At 40.5% G+C, this 25310-nt stretch overlaps 1 protein-coding gene across 3 annotated transcripts in view; it reads right to left on the reverse strand.

Annotated features, from left to right (window-relative positions):
* LOC121529430 (RNA binding protein fox-1 homolog 2-like) overlaps positions 1 to 25310 on the reverse strand; it is a 114167-nt gene that overhangs the window by 59462 nt on the left and 29395 nt on the right. The gene's annotated exons all lie outside the window — the stretch shown is intronic.

The raw sequence follows: 25310 nt of genomic DNA on the forward strand, positions 1-25310 counted from the left end.
TATGCCCTCCTGGATCCGCCCCCTTCCCCCCTTCCCTCTGTGTCCTCGCCGCCATGCTTGATAAAAGCCAGGAGGAGATATTTTTCCCCTTTAAAAGCACCACCACCCAGCCCTGAAGTCACTCAAAGCTTTACTGCTCTGTTTTGTCCATCACAGGAGAGGCCACACCCCTCTCCCTATATGGTCGCCTCCTTGCTGGAGCTCCTGTCTCTTCTTCCTGAGTGTCAGCCAATCAGATAACACAGAGCTTGTCCTTTAGAGATATTAATGCTCCAGCGGATAGATGTAAAAGCTTGCTGTAATTAATATTGAAGGTTTTTGTAGCTGTGCCATGATATAAAGAGAAACTATAGTAGCTCTTTATGGTCAGCAATTAACAAAAACCCCAGAAGTGGTCCTCAAACTCCTGCCATTCACGTGGTTTTAACTAGGACTTCAGTTAAAATGAGCATTTATGCACAAATAAATCTACTCAATTAGAAACCTGGTATAGGAGATCAGTCAGATCCTGGCCTACAGTTTGGACTAACCCATAGGGCTGATCAATAAAGCTCAGCTCTGTGCTATCCTGTGTTAACAGAAAGCACATGCATGTGCTACACCGCTGTTGTCAGTACACTGGTAGCCCTGTGCATTTTGCTAAAAAGAGCCAACATAGTATAGAGGATGCAAACAAAAAAAGGCTAAGCAGTTCAGATGTATTTCATGTTTCTTATGCCAACAGTTTCTCCAGATACTTCCAGGGTTGGTGGATTTTGATCAATTGCCCAGCCTTAGCATCTACTCAGGACTCAATACTAGGGGACCTCCAACCGGCATTGGGGCGGTTTTTGGTCAAGTGCGAAGCGGTCGAGATGAGGGTTAGCACTTCCAAGTTTGAGGTCATGGTTCTCTGCTGGAAAACGATGGACTGCTCCCTCCAGGTGGGAAGGGTGTCTTTAGCCCAAGTGAAGGAGTTCAATTATCTCAGGGTCTTGTTCACGGAGCTGAAGCAGTAAGGCAAAGTTCTCAATTTACCGGTCCATCTTCGTTCCAAACCTCACCTATGGGCATGAACTCTGGGTAAAGACTGAAAGAATAAGATTGCAGGTTCAAGCGGTTGAAATGAGATTCCTCTGGAGGGTATCAGGGCTCAGCCTTAAAGATAGAGTGAGGAGCTCGGACATCCAGGAATTTTTAAGTAGAATCGCTGCTCATTCACCTTGAAAGGATCCAGAAAAGGGGGTTCAGACATCCTCCTGGTTGCCTCCCTGTGAAGTCCTTCAGCTGGAAGGAGACCGCAGAGTAGACCCAGAACTCACTGGAGAGATTATATATCTCTTCTGGCCTGGAAGTGCTTTGGAATCCCCTAGTAAGAGTTGGAAAGCTTTGCTTGGGAGAGAGATGTCTAGGTGCGTACTTGCGTAGCCTGCCGCCGCACGACCTAGCCCTGGACAAGCGGAAGAAGATGGATGGAATACCCAGTCTGCTCACGGTGAGGAATAAAGGTTATTAATTTAACACTTGTATTGGATCAGTATCAGCTCATAGACAAAGCCATGGTTGCACATCAGCATTGGAGCCCAAAAAGTTGGACTGGTCCTAAATTTGCATGTGAAAGGTCTCACTACCACCAACATTTTAAAGCACTTAAGGGCCTGGCTCTCAGTTACCTAACAGAACTTTAGACCCCCTATGGGCCAGGCCGCACCCTTAGATCCTCAGGCAGGGGCCTCCTGGTCGTTCCAAAGTCGAGGCTTATGACTAAAGGCACCAGGGCCTTCTCTATCAGGGCCCCTCAACTTTGGAACGACCACCCCCGAGGAAATAAGGCATGCAGAATCAATGAAATCTTTTAAATCACTTCTTAAAACTCATTTTTTCAGACGGTCTGCTGTCTTTTTATAATTTTTCTCTCTTAGATCTATTACTTCTCTGTCAAATTTGACACTAAAACTTTGTGTCTGCTCTTCTCAGCTTTGTATTTTATGCTTATTGATTCTTATTGATTCTTACGAGATATCTCCACCTCTCCTATTTGGGTTTTAGAGATCCCACCCTTTTTATTGTTTCAGATGGTAGATCAGACAGGGGTTCTCAGGAGCGACAGCACAAGGTGCAAACAATAAGTGTAAAAAAAAACAGACCTAGAAAGAAAAGAGTTAAGAGCAGCATATGTGGCAAAAGATAGAATCAGCTGCATCACGTAAACAAGTCAGCCTTGTACACTTACTGAAGGTGAAATTTCCAGTCTATTCCACCGTTTTCTCACGTTGGCCCGCCCTGACTTTACTCAGGAATCTTACAAGGGCAACTGCACAAAAAAACTGAGAAACGTTGGGTGAATAAATCATCTGTTTGCATTCAAACAGGCATTTATATTAAATAATGTAAGAAAATTTCAGGGTTATTTTGTGCAAATGTTACACTACTGATATATATATTTCAAGCGGAGTAAAAACAGGCGGGGTTAGGAGCCGCTAAAGCCTGATTTATCCTTCTGTGGGGAAGCATAGCTGTGCATAGCACATGGAAAGTTTGAGCCCAAAATCTATAGGCCATGATTTAGAAAATGTAAAATGCACTCTTGAGTTTTGCAGCAATAATGACTCCACACTTTATTTCTAAAGAATACTGTCTGCAGTTTGAAAATCATAGGTTGTAGTTGCAGGGGAAGCAGAAAGCTATAAACATGTTCATCATAACTATGAAATAAGGCATAAAAAATTTACCTCCTCTTACGGGTGAGTTAAAAACTTGTCTGTATGTTTTGATGAGCACTGCACTGACCAAGAAAAGCCTCAGCTGAAAAATAAAAAAGGCGATAAAGTCCAAACTCAACTTTATGTACCCGCTGTCATCCTGTCACAATAACTCAGCGTGAGACCTGATTGTAGTTTCCTCTCTGTTTTTATCCAATCACAGATTTACATTTACACCACATTGGAATTTCCCTGGCCTTTATTTCACACTGACTCAAACACGTGCCACAGAAGAATGAGCTTTCACCCCATCCAACCCAGAGAGTCCAATAAACCAATACTGAGGACGACACAGACCAATGGAAATATTCAAATCAACCCAAGGCAGGATTTGAGTGCTTTAACATGCTCACTGCTCTGCCGCTTTTTTCCATCCACATCAGGAGGGTTTCAGCTAAAACCCCGCTCTGCTTAAGAAAGAGAGGAAGCGGTAAGAGGAGAAAGTTTTTCACTGCAGTTAAAACGTCTGAAGGAGAAGTTTTAAAGTAAAAAAGCCGGCGGCCCTTACCGGCTCCTGCAGACAGAGCTGCGGTTGCTGCTGCTGTTTGTCATGCACCGGCAGAAAAACGAGGGAACGTTCAGGAGCTCTGCAGTGTAGCATCTTCCTGAACTGTCTCTCTGTGTGTCTGAGTGTGGGTGTGAGGGAACATGCGGAGTGTTTTCACACCTCGACCCTGGTGCGTACAGCCCCGGGCGGTGGCAGTTAGAGCGGTGTTACTGTCCAACAATATCATCATGTCTGAATGTGCAGAGGGAGAGCAGTTAACCCTGAGGTGGAGCAGAGAGAGTTCCACCTCGAGACTCAGGCTCTCTGCTTTGGTGCTCTGCTTAACATTTCTTTTTTAATGCCCATTTTTAATGTTATAAATGTCCAGTAAAGCATTGTGAAATGCTCTGTGAGTGAATGCTGCTCTATAAACAGACTGACCTGTTCCACTGGTGGCCTGCTGGCCAATTAAAGTCATTTAACAACCTCAATCATTTATGAGAAGTTTTAAAGGAATAAAAATGATTAAAAACAGGGTTAAGGTTAGCTGTTGGTGCACACATATCAAGGTAATGTCTGTGTAATATAAAGCCTTTTTCTATTTGAATAAAACTGTTTTATAACACGGCTATTAGGTTCATTAATAAGCTGAGGGAATGCTGGGCAATTATAATTTTAGCTCCACACGATCATTAAAACAAGATAATCAAGTCTAAATGATAACTACGCCACATGCCATGATGCACTCCTTTAGTAATGTGTGGTAGATAGAGAGCAGAGCCCTCACTTTAAAGCTGTGGTTCTTCTCAACTGGTGGGTCAGGACCCAAAAGTGGGTCATGGAGTGGTTTTCGGAGATCCGTGACTTTGTGTATGGAAAAAAAGGTTTCAACAAGGTGTTGGAAACACACTGACATGATAGCATCATGCAGTTGCTGCAGATTTGTCAGCTACACATCCCAAAGGTGCTCTATTTCATTGAGATGTGGTGACTGTGCAGGCTGTTGGAGCACAGCGAATCATCATCATGTTCAGCAAACCAGTTTGAAGATGATCTGAGCTTTGAGACATGGTGCATTATCCTGCTGGAAGCAGCCATCAGACGATGAGTACACTGTGGTCGTAAAGGGTCAGCAACAATACTCAGGTGTGCTGTGGCGTCTAAACGATGCTCAGTTGGTACTAAGGGGCCCAAAAAGTGCCAAGAAAATATCCCCCACACCATTACACCCCCCGCAGCCTGAACCGTCTGTACAAGGTAGGATGGATCCATGCTTTCATGTTGTTTACACCAAATTCGGACCCTACCTTTTAAATTTGCAGCTGAAATCGAGACTCATCCAGGCAACGTTTATCCAATCCTCTATTGTCCAATCTTGGTGAGCCCCTGTACCCTCAGTTTCCTGTTCTTAGCTGACAGGAGTGGCACCTGGTGTGTTCTACTGCTGCTGTAGTCTCTCTATCTGCTTCAAGGTTTGAAGTGTAGTGTGTTCAGAGATGATATTCTGCCTTACCTTGGCTGTACTGAGCGAACAATTGCATTAATGTTGCCTTTCTATCATCTTGAACCAGTCAGCCCATTCTCCTCTGACATCAACAAGGCATTTTCATCCACACAACTGCTGCTCACTGGATATTTTCCCTTTCTCAGACTATTCTCTGTAAACCCTCGATCAGCAGTTTCTGAAATACTCAGACCAACAATCATGCTTCGTTCACTTAAATCCTCTTTCTTTTCTTCAGCGAGTCATCTTGACCACATCTACATGCCTAAATGCATTGAGTTGCTGCCATTTGATTTACTGATTAGCTATTTGTGTTAACAAGCAATGTAACAGGTGTACCTAATAAAGTGGCCAGTGAGTGTATGTGTATTGCGGAAATCTTTGGAGAATTTTTCAATTCATCAATTTGTCATTAAAGAGATTAGGGCTGGGCAAATAATTGAAAATTTGATTAAATGGCCTGCTGCAATTTTCAAATCACAGAAGGTGCAATTATTTATTTGACCTTAAATTTGAGTCAAAATACCAGTTTTAAAGTTTTTTTTTTTGCAGCAGAGATGTTATGCATGAAATATCATGCAGTCATTCAGGTGCCATTTTTTAGAATAGCCTACAAAAAAATCCCACCTTCTTCATTTCTGTACTTTTTTCTTATTGAGTTAAGAATGACAAAAACCCTTCAATGCAACAATTCATATCCAATTTACAATACGAGTCAAAATCATAAGAATTAGGTATTTTCTAAGAATTGTTCAGTCCTTGTTTAGGAATAAAAGAAAGTTAAGGAATAATTGTGTTCACAATTGCAATATTGGGGAAACAAATTGCAATTAGATTATTTTCCAAAATCGTTCCACTCTAAAAGAGTCAGGTTGGTCCTAAAGCTAGATTAGTCGAGAACCACAGCTTTAAAGCAAAGCAGTGTTGTGCCCAATTTCCAAATTCCCCAAAAATAACAAATCAAGGAGGCGCAGGTGGCCTAGTGGTTTAAGGCGTGCCCCATGTACGCGGACGGCCCAGGTTTGAATCTGGCCTGTCTTTCCTCAGCTCTGGTCCCTGTTTCCACTGTCCTCCTCTATCAAATTAAGGCACGAAAATGCCCAAAATAAATCTTAAAAAAATAATAATAACAAATAAATAAATACATTTCCCAAATTTCCATGAAAGTGCCGAAAAAATCCAAATAAATTCTCCCAAATATCCAAATAAATTTCCTTCATTCAAATGAAAATATGTATATAAAAAAAGCACCTTTTGCCCACTCTGAAACGCTCTGAAAAATATAAACATAGCCCCCAAATTTTCAGGAAAATATCTCAACATTTTTCCAAGAAAATCCCCTATAATATCCTCATATGTTCACTAAAATTTCAAAATAAAATTCATGAAAAAATTCACAGTACATTTCCCCAACATTTCAAACAAATTCCTTAAACTTGAATGAACATAATGGACAACTATCTCAAAAATTCTTGAAGCAAAAATGATGACTGTGTTGTAGAAAAGCCCAAATTTAATCCCTCATATGTACATGCATGGTCTCAGGAGGTTGAGTTGATATTTATTCACTCAAGATCTCACTCTCTGCCTTCCTTGCTGACTTCTGCAGGACAGGTAGCGGTTCTTTGGTGGCCAGAGTCAAGCTCAACACATGCTGACACACGTGTATCTTGGCAGCCAAGGTCAAGCTTGACAGCATCTCTTTTGTCCAGGCCGTTTCAGCCCTGGCGATACACCCAAAAGTTTTTGGGCCCTTGGGATATCCACAGCACAGCCAGGGGCTTGCTGCAACCCTAAAACCTGCCTGGACAGTACTCTTTGCCTTGCTTTCAACGGATTATTTTCTCCTAGTAATATGCAAAGACATCCAGAGCATGACCAGGGTTGTGTCAATCCTCTTTCCTGCCCAATGAGCCACTTATCTGCCACATCTATGCCTGATTTCAGCCTCTATTTTTGGCCCAAACATGCCTAAAAGTTCTCTACTGTATGTGGCTGATGTAAAAATAGTAGTGTTCTGCTCTGCTGTAGCGCTGAACCTGCAGAAAAGAGTAAACGTAGTCTTCAGTATTATCATGGACTTTCTAAAGTGAGAGCTGCCACACTGTCAGAAATCTGCATAATCCCACAGATTAACTGCAATGAATAAAGCCAAATGTGCAGTGAAGTTAGTGTTTGAGTGTTTGTGTTATCATGCTCTGACACAGGTAGCTGCTCAAATCTCCTCATGTCTTTCTTCTCTGTGTGCAGCTATATACTCCCACACAGAGCCTGAGGGAGCAGAGCTGGGTGTGGATGGTGTAAATTCCTCGAGAGCCTTCTGCAGACTGAGGAGATAATGTACGAGGAACAGTAAGGCTGCCTGCATACTCAGATGTCACTCAGAGAAGCGGCGGCTCAGCTCGGCGGCGTTCCTCTCAGACTCAGAGCTCAGCAGGTGAGTTAGAGGGATGATGCAACACCTGTGAGTGTGTGCATGTCGAACACATGTGAGGATCGGGGGGGGGTGTGAAGCGAGTGTGGACACATGTTCACTGACGACCAGCTCCACTGTGACATGTTTCTGCTCAGCTGTGAAGAAGCAGAGATGGAAACAGACAGGATTAAAGAGAGTGTGCCATCCTGGGGCAGGGACGGAGCGGACGAGACGATCGGAGAGACAACTTCTCTGAATCAGCACACCGGTGGGAGACGTGTCCACACTGTCCTGACATCACAACCTGCCCAGAACATTTCAGACAGAATCAAACTAATTCAACATCTTTAACAGCTGTGCTGTCAAAGTTCAGGGCTGAGGTTTCACTCAGAATAACTTCAGAAAAAGAAAACTGTATCCCTGAGCTTTAGCCTCACTGTTTTGTGTTTATTCTATATACATTTCTTTAGTGTTTAACTTGACTGGACGACTGATAAGAGAACAGAAATGGGGGGGGGGGGAACACATGCAAGACATTTGACCAGGATTGGGATTTGAACGTGCAACAACTGAGTTGAGAACAATAACCTCTAAGTCATGGAGGCCTGGAGGGCAAAAAGCACTTAGAACAGCTACGACTGCTGCATGGAGCTGCATGTTTGCATCACCACACAACTACAGGAAAAACTGAGACATTAATTCAAACTGTCAGTTTTCTCACTTTGGGCTCTTATACAGCACAGAGAGACTTTTCAAAACACTTAAAATAGTAAAATTCAAGCCAGAACGTCAGTGATATTCAGTTGTGCTGTAATTTAGTTAAAAACAGTCATATTTCAATTAAGCCAAGGAAGTATTTGAGGGTAGCATTAGGAGAAACCTGTTTGGGGCTACTATATTGTTTCCTAAAGCTGGGCATACCCTGTGCTAACTCTGTAACAGTCATGGCTGAATGTCAGCTCATACTGTGCAAATGCATAATTTACAACGCACGACAATCATGCATGATTTCTGTGCTCACACTACAAGGTCCCATAACTGTGCACGACCTGCAAGCTCACACTGTATGAGTGAAGTCTGGACAAATTCTGACTTCCCCCCTAGAATTACAAATTCTAATTCTTGGGGGGATTGTGGACAGGCCAGGGGCCCATATTTTTTCTAGAAAAGTCTGAAAAGGTGTATTTTGCATTATATGTGACCTTAAATATGCTGGTTTTAACCAGCATTTTATAATTTGATTGATATTTTTTTAATTAAGGGTCTCAAAACAAAGTGTAGGGAAATTTTAACAAAGCTGCTTCGAGTAGAGGTCTGAGCAGCAAATAAGCTTAAAGAGTAGTTTTGAAGTACACAGCATTTCAAAATGTTGATTTAGCTGTTTGGCAAATAAATTTCCCTTTATGATTAGACTACAGCTCACACAACTGATGGCAACCTAACCAGAATCAATACCATTGCCAGTATTATTTCTGCCATTAAATGGAGTTTGCAACACTGTCATCACTAGGTTAAAAGCATGCACTGTGTTCTTGTAAGTTGTGCATAGTGACGCCATCAATAACTCAGAAGTAGTGCAATGCAGTGATTTGTGATGGACAATAGCAGAGCTTGAGACCATGTTCTGCTCTTTATCTCAACAGCAGCCAGAATACTAGACGTAGATCGCCAGCTCATGTCAGAGTAATTAACATTCAGCGCAGTAGTCTGAGGTTGATGTCTGTAATATCAGCAACATGCAGCGAGTGTGCTCACTTTGCAAAGCGTCTCCGTCAGTCTGAGACTTCAATACAGTGAGATGAAATAGATGACTTGGTTTAGTCATATTATTATGGTTTAAATTAGGGGTGCGCAGTATATGTGGTAGACGGTAAAATGATATAAATTTGGCCTACAGTAGAGATTTGGACTCTACCGACTAATCACGATAACGCTTGTTAATGACGTCATCGTATCTGCCTCGGTGTGAGTTAGCAGGCAACTACGTCAGTGTGCTGTCTCTGTCAGTCTGCCTTGGGCTGTAACACAAGCTAAGTGCTGCTTTGGCTGGTCTCAGAGCCCAGCGCTGCAGCTCTTCCTCTTGCAACGGCATAAACAACTGTTTAAAAGTCTATTTTAACTTATGACTTTCTTTTCTAAGTCCACAGTGAGTCAAAGATCCAGTCTGCGATGTTAAATGAGGTCAGAAAAGCTGCTGTATACTAGCCGTATACCCGCTATGGCAGCCAAAGCTAAGCTAACTCAATGCTAAACACAATACTTCCGTCAAGCTCCTCAAAATAAAACTCCGCAGCTGTTATTTTTCTGAAAAGCTTTTATTGTGAAATGTCTTCACTAGGAAACATGTTTAAGTCATTAGCAGCTTAACACACCTCATCAGGTTAGAGAAGAAATGTGAAACTTAGAGTGCAGTTAGACAGCAGTAAAACTTAGAGAGACTTTAAAAAATATATATGTTTTCTGTGTTCCTATACTTGGAGATAAATTGAGTATGCCATCAAAGGTTTGTTTTCAGGGGAGAAGGGGGTTAATAACACTTGAATTTGGATTAAAAAGCATATCTCTTTTTAATTTTGTAATACGTGATATAATACCGTTATCGTCAAAGGCAAGAAAAATACCGTGATATGATTTTTAGGCCATATCGCCCAGGCCTAGTTTAAATATGATCTTAAGCTCACACAGGAGTTTAGTAAGTCATGACGGGCTTGGTAAACACGAGCAATGTGGGTTGTAGCACGCAAATGTGCGTTTATATGCATCATCTCTTTAATTTTATAACACTAGGATATGCTACCACACTAGAGTATTAGCCAGGCGACTACTACACCTGATACTTCAATCGAGTCATTTCAATAAAATGAGGTGACACTGTTTGGCTGATTATCAATCCCTTATAAAAGTCCATCCATCCATTTTCGACACTGCTTATACTTCTCAATTTTAATGTTGAGTATTTATTAATAAAACCGTAAACTCTATTTCTTTATTTACAAAAATAACATCCAAAATCTTACAAAAAAATCCTTGTTTTTCTTATGCCTTCATGCATGGTTATCCATCCACGTGTCATTATCATTGCCCCAATAATTGCCATTGATAAACAATATTAAATATCTATACTAGCTTGAATACAAAAGCTGACAGTCATGTTTCACTGTTTACATCCAGCTGATCCTGCAGTAAAGAGCTGTGTCAAGTGTCAACAAAGCTAAAGAAGAGCAGCGTATATGCTCTGTAGGAGAGTTTGTCTGGTGCTGATGTGTCACCTTTAAAGTGTAAAGTTCACTCCCACATGGAAATAACCCCGCTCCCCTTTTGGTGTTTTCTCTTTGAAGAGGAATTAAGAGTTTAGCTAACAGCTGTTGTCGTCTGCAGGGGGTGAGGAGAGAGAGAAAACAACAGCACCGACTTTACCGAGCATGAAGGAGGGTTGTTTTCACTCTTAGATGTACTGTATGTACTGTATGAGTCTAAAAGTTACAAGACTTACAGTTTTTAGAGTCTGAAAGGACAGTCGCTGTCCTTAAGAGGTAGACAAATAAAGCTTTGTTGAGGCATAGCTTTGAAGAGTGGAGCTGTAGGTCAGGTCTTATGAAAAGGATCAATGAAGACTTTGTATATCCTCTCCTCTTTTTTTCTTTGTAGGTTTTTTCTTTATTTTAATAAGATAACAACAGCCCAAACCTGGCAATTGTCAGCACAGAAGCTTCAATCCTGGAATTTATGGAGCTCGTGTTTTAGTTGGGAATTTTGCCTCTTATTCAGCAGAAAATAACTTTGCTTTTGTGTCAATGCTCCTGTCAGCTTCTGAAAATCTCTAGGGTTAAGAGAGGATGGTGAGAAAGAGAAAAGCACCAGTAAGCAGCAGTTCTCTTGGTAAAAATGTCTAGCTGGTGGCAGAGGACGGAGGAGGTATGTAGAAGAGCTTCTTTAGCCCACACAGCATGTCGAACCTTGAAGCAGAAGACCACAGCAGCCACTCCTGTCAGCTACGAACAGGAAACTGGGGATACAATTCACACAGGCTCGCCAAAGTCAAACAAAAGAAGAGTGGGAAAATGCTGCCTGGTCCGATGAGTCTCAAATTCTGCTGCAAAGGTTAAACAGTAAGGTCCGAATTTGGCATAAACAACATGAAGGCCTGCCAAACCACCAAAAAACCATGGCATGTTCAATGAATCATCTCTCAGTCCAATTCTGATGCTCGGTTTGTACTTAAGCACATCATATTGGCCATTTCTGCACATCTAAATAGACTGGATGCTGCCATGTGATTGGTGGGCAATAAACCAGTATCAGTACCATCACTGGGGAAATTTCAGCCACAGAATGGGTTTTTGCAACACCAGCTAAAATGCATGTGCTGTAATGTAAATCATAATGTGGCATAGATGCTGCTATTGTTAGCTGAGCAGAGTGATATGTGACAGACCACAGCTCAGTCTGAGTCCAGTCATCAGCATATTAGCATTAGCATCATGAGCAGTCAGGTAGCTAACCTATCATCATCCTCTTGTTCTGTTGTAGTTATCACAGTAAACAGATAAAACGTGTGCTCAGCCATCTCCAAGTTTTAGATCTGTAATAACAGCAACATGCAGCGAGTGTGCTCACTTTGCATAGTGCCCCGTTAGCCTGTCCGAGGCTTTAACAGCTTGAAAAACTGTTTAACCCTCTGAGACTGCTGGTGCCATATATGACAAGAGGAGGCATGTTACATAAAGGAAAATAACTTCTGAACCGTAACTTGTAGCAACCTACTTGTTTCCCTCTGGAAGCCTTCAGAGGGAAGCTATCCATGCCTTTGTAGCCCTTGCGAAGGCTTTTCTAGTGAGCCTCGAACTTGGGTGACTTTCTAGGGCATCTGAAGATTAAACCCACGCCAGTAACGACAAAATTGAACGTCTTTTAATCCATGTTCCAATCATTTCTGCTGCTAGCAGCTAATGCTATTCACATATTGTCTGTTTGCATCCCACAATGCATTGCCACTGGGCTGTAGCAACCAATGGCAGGCTGTTCTGTAGTCGATTTATACTTTGCGCAACACTGGAGATGGCCTGTCTAACTAATGGAGAGAAAGAGACACAGAGAGGCTGTGATGTGGCCCGCTGTGTCTCTGCAGACAGGAACTGCTTTTGAATAATGGCTCAAATAAAGCTAACACAAAGTCGAGGACTTTTATGTAAATATGTGAATATTTTGAAGACTTTTTGTCACAAAATGATCATTTTTCACTTTCTGGTCCCCAAGAGATCAAGTCTTAGACATGCACACATTAAAATCTTTAAGTTTTATTTTCAGTTAAGTTTTTTCTTTTGTCTTTTTAGTCCTATGACTTCTTTTTAAATTCGCATGACATTACTGCAGCATCCATATTCTTAAAGCCCAGGTTGTCCTGAACAAAAGGACGTTTAGAGCTGGCCTGAAAAAAGTCCAGGAGAAGCAAAATGGTTAAAAAATAGCTTAGGGCTCAGAGGGTTGAAGGTGTGTTTTATTTCAAGACTTGCTTGTTTCAAGTCCATGATAAGTCAATGAAGCAGGCTGTGGCGTTAACATCAGAAAAGCAGCTGTAAACTTGCCAGAACCTCTGCTGAAGTTAATTAATGCTATTTCCATTAAGTTCCTCATTATGAAGGTCGTAGTTATTACTTTTCTCCACTGCTTTTACTGTGTAAACCCTTAGTAAGAAATATGGTTTAGTCAACAGCAGCTTGGCACACCTCAGCGGGAGAGAAATGAAACTTAAAACTACAGGTGCAGTTCCAAAGAAGTAAACAAAGAGAGACAGTTTTCGGACCATGTGCTCAGACATGAGTTCGGTATGCCACCACAGGCTTATTTTAGAGAAGAAGGGTTGCAACACATATTTGTGCATTTAAAAAGTGCTGCATGAGTTGGTAATTAGGGCTGGGCGATAAATTGTAAATTAGATTGGCCTGCTGAAATTTACAATACATAAGATTGACCCAAGAATAATCGCATATTAAATTGCAATTGTAATTTTTTGGGGAAAAAAATCGCTATTATTCTTGCAAATCGTTCAGCTCTATTGGTAATAAAATGCAATTGCAATCATATTGGACAATACTGCAATTTGCAATTACAACATAATTCACAGTAAATAGTATCACAAGTCTACTTATTTGGTTAGCAAGGAAAATACAGAGAATATGTATTAATAACTCAAAACATACAAGTGTTCAGTAGCATAAAAAATACCAAACATAAAGATTTTACTCTGCTGCCAGTTTTCCTTTTTAAAAAATAAAAATTCTTCTACAAAGTGCAATAGTGGCACTATTGTAACCTTTAAGGCCTTTCTGCAGGCATTTTTGTAAACCATTCAAGCACTATTTGTACAAAAATAATTGCAGCCTTTTATGTGGTTATGTAATTACACAGCCTGAGACCACGAATGAGATCAGATTAATTGTGCAGCACTAATTTTATTGCATTATCACTTTTAAATTTGGAAAACTGCAGTAAAATTAATGTTGTAAAGGGCAAGAAAAATACTGTGATATAAATTATAAGGCAGCGTAGCCCAGGCCTATGATTGGCTGATTAGACAGCTGTGTCTATGAGGAGCTGAAGTTGTAAACTTAGAAAGCTGATAATGAGTGCAATTTTAAGAAACATTTAAAAGAGCTGTTTTCATTCATTCAAAACTAAGTATGTGTTCCCTTACACAAGAGCAACAACTGGTGTGTGCGTCTCTGTGTGTGTGCACATACTGAAGCAACTGTGCCTTGGCACCTGTCTCCCTCGATCCGGGGACAGATGAAGTCTAAATTGAATGGACAGCTTGGATGACAACGTTGAAATGCTTGATGAAAAACAAACAAACAGAAAAAAACTCCACCCTCCGAGCACGAAAACACACACAAACACACACACTCGTATCAAACATGAGATATGACATGACACTGTGTGCAGTCAGCATGCAGAGAGCATGCAATACCACACTGTGCATGCATGTCAACACATGCAGCTCCAACAGCGGCTGCTGCTCCATGTCAGCGTGTTCCTCCTCCTCCTCCTCTTCATCCCCCTACACCACCTCCGACCACCCCTCCACACACACACCCACACTGACAAACTCACATCTCTTCAACCTTCAGGCCCAGAGGCAGCAGAGAGCAGGACAAGCTACAACCAGCCAGAGAACAGCTCCTGTCTGCAGGCTAGAGGAGCACAGACACGCCCACCACATGCTAAGATTAGCTCTGCTAGCAGGGCTGCAAATCTTCAACACAGCTTTCTATTGGACGCCATCTGTTTGAAAACAGCACAGTCTTTACCAATGACTGCAATGACTGTATACAGTAATGACATTCAGAATTAATTATGTTAACTTCAGATCTTCTACGGTGCTTTTTACTGAAAGATGCAGCCAGATGAAGGGAGTGTAAAACTGCCTGCATTGCATGAATACCTTGTTATCTTATTTGTGCAAGTTTAACACTGCCCAGTATTTGCTGCATAGGACTTTTGTCCTATCACATATCACATAGATATGTCATGATTTAAAGCATCTGTTTCATAATGATTACAAAAATAAGATAGAAAATAAAAGACTAGCCAAGTTGCATTCAAAGGCTTTGAATTATTTTGAATGCAAAACTTTATTTAGCCCTGCACCAAACAATAAGATAAAAGAGGACTGCAACAAGTTCTAATTTGCAAAACAATTGTGCACATCTGCAATTGTTTTGTTAGTCAGGGTTCAGTGGAGATGGCACCAAAGAGCATGCTCAGCATGCATCTATCCTCAATATCAACGTTTGGAAATGAGCTGAGCCTATGGGGCTGCCCACCTATGGAAAAATCAGTTATGACTGCAGCTGATATCGAGAAAGCAATTATTATATGTAAATTTTATTTGACTAAATACCTCTAGGCATGTGGCAACCGTGTCTCAGCAGCGTCACAGCTTAGTTTTAATTGCAGCATGCATGGTAATTAGTGAATCTTTTGGGCTGTCTGCAAGAGCACTGCGCTCACACATATGATTTAAACATTTTTGCAAGAAGAATCTTGAGAATAGAAGGCTAGCCTATTTTTTCCACAAGATGTCTCAGCTTTTGGTTAAAAAAAGACAGGAAAATGGTCATTCATATCCACATGAATATGCTAAAGGCCACAAGTCGAAACATGTCAGTCTACTAGCTGTTATCTAAACTTCAAGTTTGGCCAAAACTTTCTGTTTCAACATCAAATACAATTACGTTGGGACTCAGGTCAGTTTTGGGGAGATTTACTGAAGTAAAACTTCTGAAGAAAGACGGGGCTGTGACAGCAGGATGACACAGCAAACACGGAGCACAAATGTGCCTGGTATGACAGCCGTGAAGATGCAAGCTGGAGCAGACGTAACCCTTTATTTTGATTTATAAAGCCCTAATTGATTAGCTCACTAAATAGCGGCACCAAGAGTGCTCCAGGTGCGTAGCCAGGGCCAACCAGATCCACCTGAAATTTGACTGGACTCCCTAAAATCCTTAAGTTGATTGGCGATATGTCTTTTCAACCACTAACTAGCCTCATGAGCACACTCAATCACTAAGAATATCTTAATCTACATTAGACTGTTTATAACTTTTATATCCAAAAGGTGCGGTTTATGAAAGTGACCCCAACATTCTTATATATTTCATTATGTGGCCCTCAGTAAAAAAAAAAAGAAAAAAAAAGTTTGGACACCCCTGGTCTAAGTTAATGAAATGAACATTCTTTGATTTATTCCAGTGAGTAAGCACTAATTTAGATATGCCTACTAATAAATATTATGTTAAATTTCTATCAAGCCTGTTCCTCTATATCAGTGTTACTCAACCCTGCTCAACCAAAGAGACAAATTGTTGAAAAATACCTTTGCAAGAGCCACAATCTAAGTGGTGAAAAGTGGCAAAAACAGCTAGAAGTAGCGATAAAAATAAGTTAAAGGTGGCAAAAATGTTCAAAAAGCAGCGAAAATTGATGAAAAGGGGCAAAAATGGGGAGAAAGAGCAGAAAGTGGCAAAAAATGAGTTACAGGTGGCAAAAACAAGGCAAATAAAAGAGTGAAAAGTGACTAAAATGGGCAAAAAGAACTCAAGAGTGGCAAAAATGGGCAAAAAATCAGAAACAAGTGGTATTTAATGGCAAAAGGATGCTTAAATGGGCAAAAATGGTGAAAAGGGCAAAACTGGGAAAAAAGTGGCAAAAAAGAAGTGGGAAAAATGGGCAAAAAAATAAGAAACTAGTTGTATTTAATGGTAAAAGGCAGCTTAAATGGACGAAGTGTGGCAAAAAATGGTGGAAAAGGGCAAAAATGTGGGGAAAAATTGGCAAAAATAAGAAGAAAGAATGGGGAAAAAAGGAAACAAGTGGTATTCAAGGGCAAAAGGTAGCTTAAATGGGTGAAAAGTGGTCAAAAATTGTGGAAAAGAGCAAAAATGGGGGAAAGATTGTAAAAATAAGAGGCAAAAACTGGGGAAAAAAAGGAAACAAGTGCTATTAAATGGCAAAGGTAGCTTAAATGGGCTAAAAGTGGAAAAAATGGGGAAAAAGTGGCTAAAAGAAGTGGGAAAAAATGGGAAAAAAGTAGGAAAAAAATGGTATTTAATGACAAAAGGTAGCTTAAATGGGTGAAAAGTGGCAAAAAAAAAAATGGTAAAATGGGACCAAAAAGTTTCCTTTCTTTAAAGAAAGCAAGTTTACTACACATGAACAAAATACGAGCAACTAGACATGTGGCACAGAAATCATTTAGCCTCAATTATCATGTCATTGAAACTGAAACTGGATTAAATGCCAAGTCCTAAAATGATGTCATCATTCAACAATACTCTGGTCTGAAGTTAGCATAATAACAGTGCTCTCATTAGCCATTAGCATGGTTTCCTACAGAACAATTAGCTGCACACGGGGCCAAAAGAGTTAAAGAGTGAAGGAGCAGAACTGCAGGAACAAGCCCTGCTGTTAGCCTGAAGCACTGCCAACTCTCTGACAGGCCTCACCTGGGCCAAGATTCACAGACCCAAAACAGGATCTACCATAAACGGCACAGAACAAAAAACACTACGGCACTAAAATCATTATGAACTCTTTCTGATCCCTGCAGTTTCCTCTGAGCTCGGAACACTTACCGGCAGGATAGCAGGGAAGTAGAGCCCCATCATGGTCTGATCTAAAGGAACAACTGCTGACCAGCTCTCCACTTTCCTCCTCCTTTCCCCTTCCTCCCTGTGCGTCTCCACGTCTCCTCCTCCTCCTCCTCTCCTCTGCCTGTGCTCTAAGACCATGAGCCAACGGTGGCTTCAGTCCACGGCTGTCTCACACATTCAAATTCTCCCTCGTTCACTCCCTCCTCCTCCTCTTCTCGCCGGTGTCCCTTCTTCCACTTCTCCAGCACGCGATTCCTCCGCCTGTCACTCCCTCTCTCCTCGTCTTCACCGGCCCTGCTCCTCTGATCCCCCTCGGGCCTTTCTGTCTTCTCTCCTCTTGACAGCCTGAGTCTCTTCTCGCCTCACTCTTCTCTTTTCGCTCTCTAATTCACACACTCGTCTCTTGTTCCCGCCCCTCTTTTAAAACTTTCCCTCCCTCTCTCGGCTTCAGTCCCTCCTATCCATCAAGGCATCAATCCTCTCCGTGTAGCCACCTAGCTTGAAGTCTACATGAAGCTGTTGTTGCTGCCTCCACAAACCCCCAGAGAGACAAAAAGAACCAGAAAGAAGATGCTGTCTCTTCTCTCCACGCTGCTGCCACAGAGAACAGAACAGGAACACGACCCTTACTGCATTGCAGCTTTTTTTTTGATGATTTATTTATTGCGTGGCAGCCTGTCAGCTCCAAAAAGCAGCGGTAGGTAGGTAGGTAGGTAGGAAGATAGGTAGGTAGGCCAGATCGGTAGCTGGCTGCGTGGGAAGGCTCTTCTCCGCAGATGAAGAAGTCTCACAAAACTAAGTCAAGAATCCAGAAATTCAACCTCAACTTCAACATGAAGCACAATCACACTGCACTGTGCCGCCTTGTTCTGCTGCTCCTTCCTTGGGTTCCCTTTTTCCCCACTTCTGTGTTGTTAGGAGGCGCTTAATTTGCAGAGATGAGAGTGCAGTTCCTTCCTCGCACCGCATTTTCATCTGGGAGGGACTGAACTCTGCGGAAAAAAAGCCCTGATGCCAAGCTTTCAGACATCTGCTGAGTCTGCCTGGAACTGGGTCCAGAGGGAAGGAGGGATGGAGGGAGGGCAGGATAAGTGATTGGAGGTAGCGGTGAGGGAGAAAAAAAAAAAAAAAAAAAAGGGCCTGAATAGGGGAGGCAGGGACAGAGAAGGGTGCGAGCGAGAGATAACAGGATGGAGAGATAAATGGATAAAAGGCTGGGTGGAAAAAAGAGCGAGGGATGACAGGATTAGGGCTGTAAGTGAGGAGGATGAGAGGATGAATAGGGGATGATCGGAGGATTAAGCGCGCAGACTGAACACAGCGATAAACACGCACGCGGTCAGCCGCACACAAACACACGCGTAATACACACGGGGATGTATTCAGGAGTCATATTTGAGGATAAATCGATCAAATCCTCATCAGCTAATTCAAACCAAAGCCTGCTTCTTTAAACACGGCAGCTACACATAATCAATAGCCTGGACTCAACTGTTCCAGAAGAATTAACGGATCAGTTTAGGGGTCTGCAGAGGAGGGGATGACCTGCTGTGACATTTAAATACAGTTTAGGCTCATCATGAGACCAGAATTTTACACGTCATACAATATAACATTATTTTACTTTATATCTAACTAGAAACAGAGGAAAATTCAAGTCCCAATAATCCATCAGTTCTTGTTTTTGATTCCTCTGCATTCTCAGCAAACGTGCATAGGATGAATTTCCTGAACGTTTTCTTAACTGGCTAAAAAATAAAAAATAAAAGCACTGGGTAGTCGCTTTATTCCATTGATGATTCACGGCTGTAGTTTAGTGCAGTTTAAAGAGTATGCAGGGGTCTGACTGATGCACTAATGCCTGTGTTATACAAATGAGGACCATCTTAATAGAAATGGTGTTCCACAGGGTTCAATGCTTGGCCCATTTCTTTTCTTTTATAAATTACTACCTTGTCTGTTGTAGCTCCGACAGTAGGTTGAAATCTTGATTATAGTCTTCAAAAATTGCAAGCTAACTCCTGCCCACTGTCTACAGCAAGATCTCTCCTCTTGTGTTGTCAAAAAATTGTGTTTATATCACAAATAATCATAATAGCAAATTAGATTAAAAGACAATATCCCCTGCTGCAATTTTCAAATCACAGACGGTGCGATTAACATTATGATTTACAAAAATTATATTTTTCTTTTTCATGTATATGTTTTTCTTGATCAAAACATGAATAACACCAAAATCATCATCCATCTAAATATGGCAAAAAATATCAAATTTGCTAAAATAAGTCCAAAATGCAATCATATTTTTTTTTCAAAATCATTCACCCCTAGTTTAATGTATCTAAAATTGTGCAGGTTATAATATAGAATTATTTATTAGTTGTATTTGTTTAAAAATACAGAAGATGAGGAACTTAAAAATAATCGCATATTGAATTGCAATCCCAATATGGGGGAGAAAAAATTGCAATTAGATTATTTTCCCTAATTAAAACTATTATTAGAAACATAATGTACGAGGGCATTATTCCTCATTTTCTGGGAAAAATCAGATGGAAAAATCATATATTTCCTAGAAATCACACTCAGAATTTCATAGTTCAAAAAGTCAGAAATTTACCAGAAAAACCTTGAAAAACAAGTTTAAAAAGTTTTACATTTTGACCATGAAACTCAAAAATTTAAAGTTTTTTAAACTGTATATGTACAAAAGTGTAAATCAAAAAAATTACAAAAAAAAAAAACTGAAAACAGGGATTGAATTTTGACTTAATTACCTAAAAAAATCTAAATTTTGGTTCAAGAACATGTACCACTTAAAAAGACAATAGTTTTCTTTTATCTCAGAATTAACAACGTTTTTTAACTTGAGAATTTCGAGGGTTATTTTGGGGAAATTAACAGATCCTCTTCATCTCTCTTTTCCTAGAGTGGCCCTAAAACACCATCATAATAATGGATTGTTTATGCATAGAGCTTATGTCAAGAATAAATGTACAGTGCTTAACAAATTTATTAGACCACCACCCAAAGTAAGGTTTATACCACAGCTGCCCTAAAGTAACAGCATTGGTAATTACCAAAATCATTTTATATGTTTCTGCAATGGTTAATACACCAATATGTAGAAGCTCTTTAACCAAAATAATATTTTTAACGCTAAAATATTATTATTATTGTTATCCATGAATTTTCAAATTTACTGATTTACAAAAAAACTAAAAAAAATAGTAAAGCACATTAATATTTCTTGATTAAAATGTCAAATTATAGTTATTTACTTGCATTCCTGACCAGAAAAATGAGTTTTAGTGGTTGAATGTTATGCTTGATTAATTTCTGACTTCGAGTGAATTTGAGTGAATTCAGTTTGAAATCCCTCATTCCTATTCAAAATGGTAAAACATGGAGAGCTCACTGAAAATGAAAGAGTCCACATTAAAGCACTTCATGATGCTGGATGGTCTCTGAGACAAATATGACAGGTGGTCTAATAAATTCGTTAAGCATTGTGTATGGGCCTCTTATGTTGGGATTTTGTCAATGGAAACAAGTAAAACTGATGTTTAATTTTCCAAGTTTGGTGGGGATGCTCATAATAAAGGCATTAAGGAATTAAGGTTGGGAACTACTTTTCTTGTCATCATGACACCAGATTTCTCAACTTTGATACAATTTTAATAAATATCTATAGATTAGATATTTATCAATTAGATATATAGATTATACTACAGATGATATTGATAAATATTTGGCACTACAGTGACAAAACAAAAGTCATAAGCATCCAGTATTTGGTAATTTCTTGGTTTAATGATTAAATACTGCCATCAAACTTCTGCACATTGTTTACATTAGGTTAAAAATGTTTTGGCTATATTTCAGTAATGACATGTTGCTAATATTTTTGGGCAAATGATTTGATTTCTGAAGAAATGTAGTCTAACTCCAGCCCACTGGCTAAAATGTTAAACACATCCGCCTTCTGCTGTCATCACTAGTCAATTAGAATTTAGGTATAAAAACTTAAATGTATGCAGGAGTCAATCTTTAAAGGTAGCATATGACACAAATACAGGAGAGGAAAGAGAGAACTGAAAATTACAGTCATGCTATGATGCACAAAATAACTGGCAATATTTCAGCACCAGAATGTTTCTGTGCAGGAGAACGCCTGCAGCTTCTGGTGCTTACAATCCAGAAAAGACCCAATAATGGGCACAGCGACTTCTAATATTGAAGAAGAATAAAAATAGAAGTTAAAAAGCCAAAAATAGAAAAATGCAGACATCCAAATTTTGGGAATATTAACAGTTTTCAATTCTGTTTAACCTTGCAACATGCAACAAGACCCATGTAGGACAGAAATGTGCAGAAGAATCATGCAAATACAGTAAAAATCAAAAGTCTGCAACAAGAGGGAATGCATAATAGGAGGTCTGGTGCCAGAGTAAGAAACAGGTGTTGACACCGATGCTTTCTTCACTGAAATTATTCAAAGTTTAATTCTGTTTTGTTGAGAAAGCCCTGCTATTATAACTGCAGCACAACTCTGAGAACAGATATGTTGAATCATGTTTGAGAACGAAGGTGCTGCACTCGCTGTAAAAACCTGATAGAAGGAGAGCAGTATCAAAATCAAAATCAAACAAAACTATTTTGACAAATCCAATCTAGATCATTTTGAGGAAATTCCAATAAAAATTCAGAATGTTTGGACCTGCACTCAGCCCAGTATGGCTAAGTGAGTGCTAAGTGTGCAGCCTTTCTTTGTGTTTGTGTTTGCGTTGTTAACCCTGATCGTTTCTGTGACCTAAACAGACCGAGGCCGACATGTGCAGCCCCTCGGGGTCACACCGGCCACGCACACGCATTCCCACACATATTTACCCCTGACAGAGAGTGGCCACAGGCACCCACGGGTGCCTGTCACCGTTTAACACACTCATATTGACACAAGCAGACCTGCAGGCGGTCCAAACATGCATACATAACACCAGACAGAGGCATTAACAAGACAAATGTGCTGCAGCCGAGAACAAGCCAATCCGGCTTTGTTAGCGAGGCCTGGCTAGCTCCATTTGCATGCTAACCAGCAGAGAGTGTGCAAGCAGGCTCGTAATATGTGTGCCCAAAGGCGCTGTGCATTAGCGAGACGAGGTTCTAAATCATTTATTTAATAAATGCAAAGGCATGAAGTTGAAGGAGTTCAGACGGAGATCAGGAGCGCTCTTTGCCCAGGTGTTTGTCTTACAGGCAGACGAGCAGGGCCAGGATTGGAGCACATAAGTATGTGTTAACTGTGTGATTCTGTGCCCTACAGGTAAGACATTTTAAATAACTTCCATTTCAGCTCCCCTTCTCTGCATCATCCTCACATGCAGACTCGTTTTTTTTGGTGTAAGCCATGCAGATATTGCAGACAGTAGAGAAAAGAGGGAAAAGCAGCAGAAAATCAAACATAAAGCTAAACAGCATCACTGTTTTCCTCTTGACTTTGCACTCTTGGGAAGCTGCATCCCCCAGAAAGATTCTGGAGTCATGGCAAGACTGAAGACGAGAGACTAACTGAGTGAGGATGAGGCCTGTGAGGATGCTTCATGATGGGATATTGAAAGGGAGGCTGGGGGGAGAGGGTGAGGTAAAGGGAGGGGTAACAGGCTCACAGACCAACACTCCCCTCCTGTGGCACTGCCAGAGAGCTGCACATCCTAAACACAAGCTGCACCATGCACACCGACAAACACTCCAGCTCTCACACACAGCAGCCTCTCTCTCTCTCTCTCTCTAATGGAGGGAGGTTTGAGCTGCTCAATCTGCCCTGCTGCTTAGAGGTAGATAAGAAAAAAGTCGTCTACCCTCCGCTCTCATCATTGAAAGCAATATGCATGGAGAGACACTCGGAGAGACACAGAGAGGCATAAAGAGCGAGAGCGTGCGAGAGGATGGGAGCGATACTGTGGCACACTGCTGCAAGTCGAGTGTGCAGCTTAAAGACGCTGATTTCTTTCTGAAGGGGTCAAGCCTTTGAAAGAGGAGCTCAGACACGGCTGGTTCCTCTTTCATCGCTTCTTTTCACGCCATCATTTAAACGACACCACAGGCTGCAGCAGAGCAAAAATTACCACGGATCCATAATTGTCTCCATAACGATGTCTGGGCTGACCCTGTCATTTAGGAGGAGACGGAGGACGAGGTGTGGCTCCTCCGGCGTGAAGAAGAGGTGGTTTTAGTGAAGATGTGTGGTACCCAATTAAGGACATCACAATAAATCACAACTTTATCATCACAGAAAATGACCGGCAAATATCTCAGTAAAGTTTAAAACAGGGCTCATCAGCTACATTTGGACAAAAAAACTAAAACATTAATTCTAACATTTTAATTTCTTTCAAATGTATGTAACTGTGGCTCTAACAGTGAGATCAGTCCTATTTATCACAGCTGGCCACAAGGGGGCAATTGAGATATTTTAGCTGAATATTCCTGAGGCCAAAAGTTGACATAGAAAATGGCAGTTGTATCGTGTATGGGAGCATGTGGGGGGCCTGATGTTGACCTCGGGCCGCCAGTTGATGATCACTGTTTTAAAAGCTTTCTTACCTCATATAAACATTATTGCAGTAAAGTTCAAAGGGGATGTATTATGCACAAGCTTTTTCAGGCTTTTCTAACAAAAATATGTCCCCCCTGGCCAGTCCACAATCCCAGAAAAAGTACCACAACCCCCCCCCCCATAGCAGTGATACTCAACCCATGACTCTTTTGTGATGATTTGTGGCTCTTAACGTCTTAATTTGAAATACTATTCCCCAGAAAACCATAAAAAGGGAAACTTTGACCTCAGAATTATCCATTTGAAGTCACATTAATCAGACTGTTTCCCACTCTTATACAGATGGCTTTAACTGTCAACCAATTATTTTTATCTGTACACTTCCATTGCCCTCTTTTGCAATTTCTTGCCCCTTTATTCATTGTTTTTGCTGCTTTTCATCTATTTTTACTGCTTTATGCCTGCTTGTCCATTCTTTTTGCTCATTTTTGCTTCTTTTATCCAGTTTTGCCCTTTTTCACCAGTTTTTTTTGTTTGCCACTTTTCATCTATTTAAGCTGCCTTTGTCATTAAATGCCCCCCCCATTTTCACCATTTTGCTGCTTTTGCCCATTTTTCCACCAACTTGTTGCTGCTTTTGCCCTGTTCTGGTCACTTTTCATCAATTTCTTGCAATGTTTTTGACACTTTTTGGCAATTTTTTTCCCCATAACTCATTTTCTTTTGTCACTTCTCACCAATTTTTTGCCACGTTATGCCTTTTAACCCATTTTCGCCACTTTTTTCTGCTTTTTGACATTTAACCTTTCACTTATTGTTATTGCCACTTTTACACATTTTTGCCACTTTTCACCACTCAGACAAGGGGTGTCACACTCAAGGCCTGGGGGCCAAATCTGGCCCGTGGTGCAGTTTTAGCCGGCCCTCAAAATCATACCACTTTAATTAGAACTGGCCCGCAGGTCTGAGGTCTGCAGATTTCCTCCAATAAAGAAATGCATGTTTAACCTTGAATATTTAAAATACCCTTGTTAAGTCTTAAAAATGTGAAAAAGTGAAGAGTAAAAATAATGAGATCGAAAGTAAGGAATGAGGGAGCGAAAATAATTTGTGTTTTCATTTCAAATTTTCAATTTGCATCTCAAAATTATGACTTAACCTTAGGATTTTAACTTTTTATCTCATACTGTGAACTTTTAGATTCCAATTTTTAATTTCAAGTCATACTTTGGAATTTCAAGATCATGATTTCAAATTTAATCTCATATTTTGCCATATTAGTTTCACAATCTTAAATTTTAAGTTATATCTTGACCTTTGAAACATTTTGTTTTTTATCTTGTATTTTAATTCCATATTTTGACCTTTTAAAGTCATAATTTTGGATTTTATCTCATATTTTGAATTTAAACACACAATTTTGGATTTTATCTCATATTTTGACTTTTAAAC

This window comes from Cheilinus undulatus, linkage group 21 (assembly GCF_018320785.1).
Source record: "Cheilinus undulatus linkage group 21, ASM1832078v1, whole genome shotgun sequence".
In the NCBI taxonomy this organism is placed as follows: domain Eukaryota; kingdom Metazoa; phylum Chordata; class Actinopteri; order Labriformes; family Labridae; genus Cheilinus; species Cheilinus undulatus.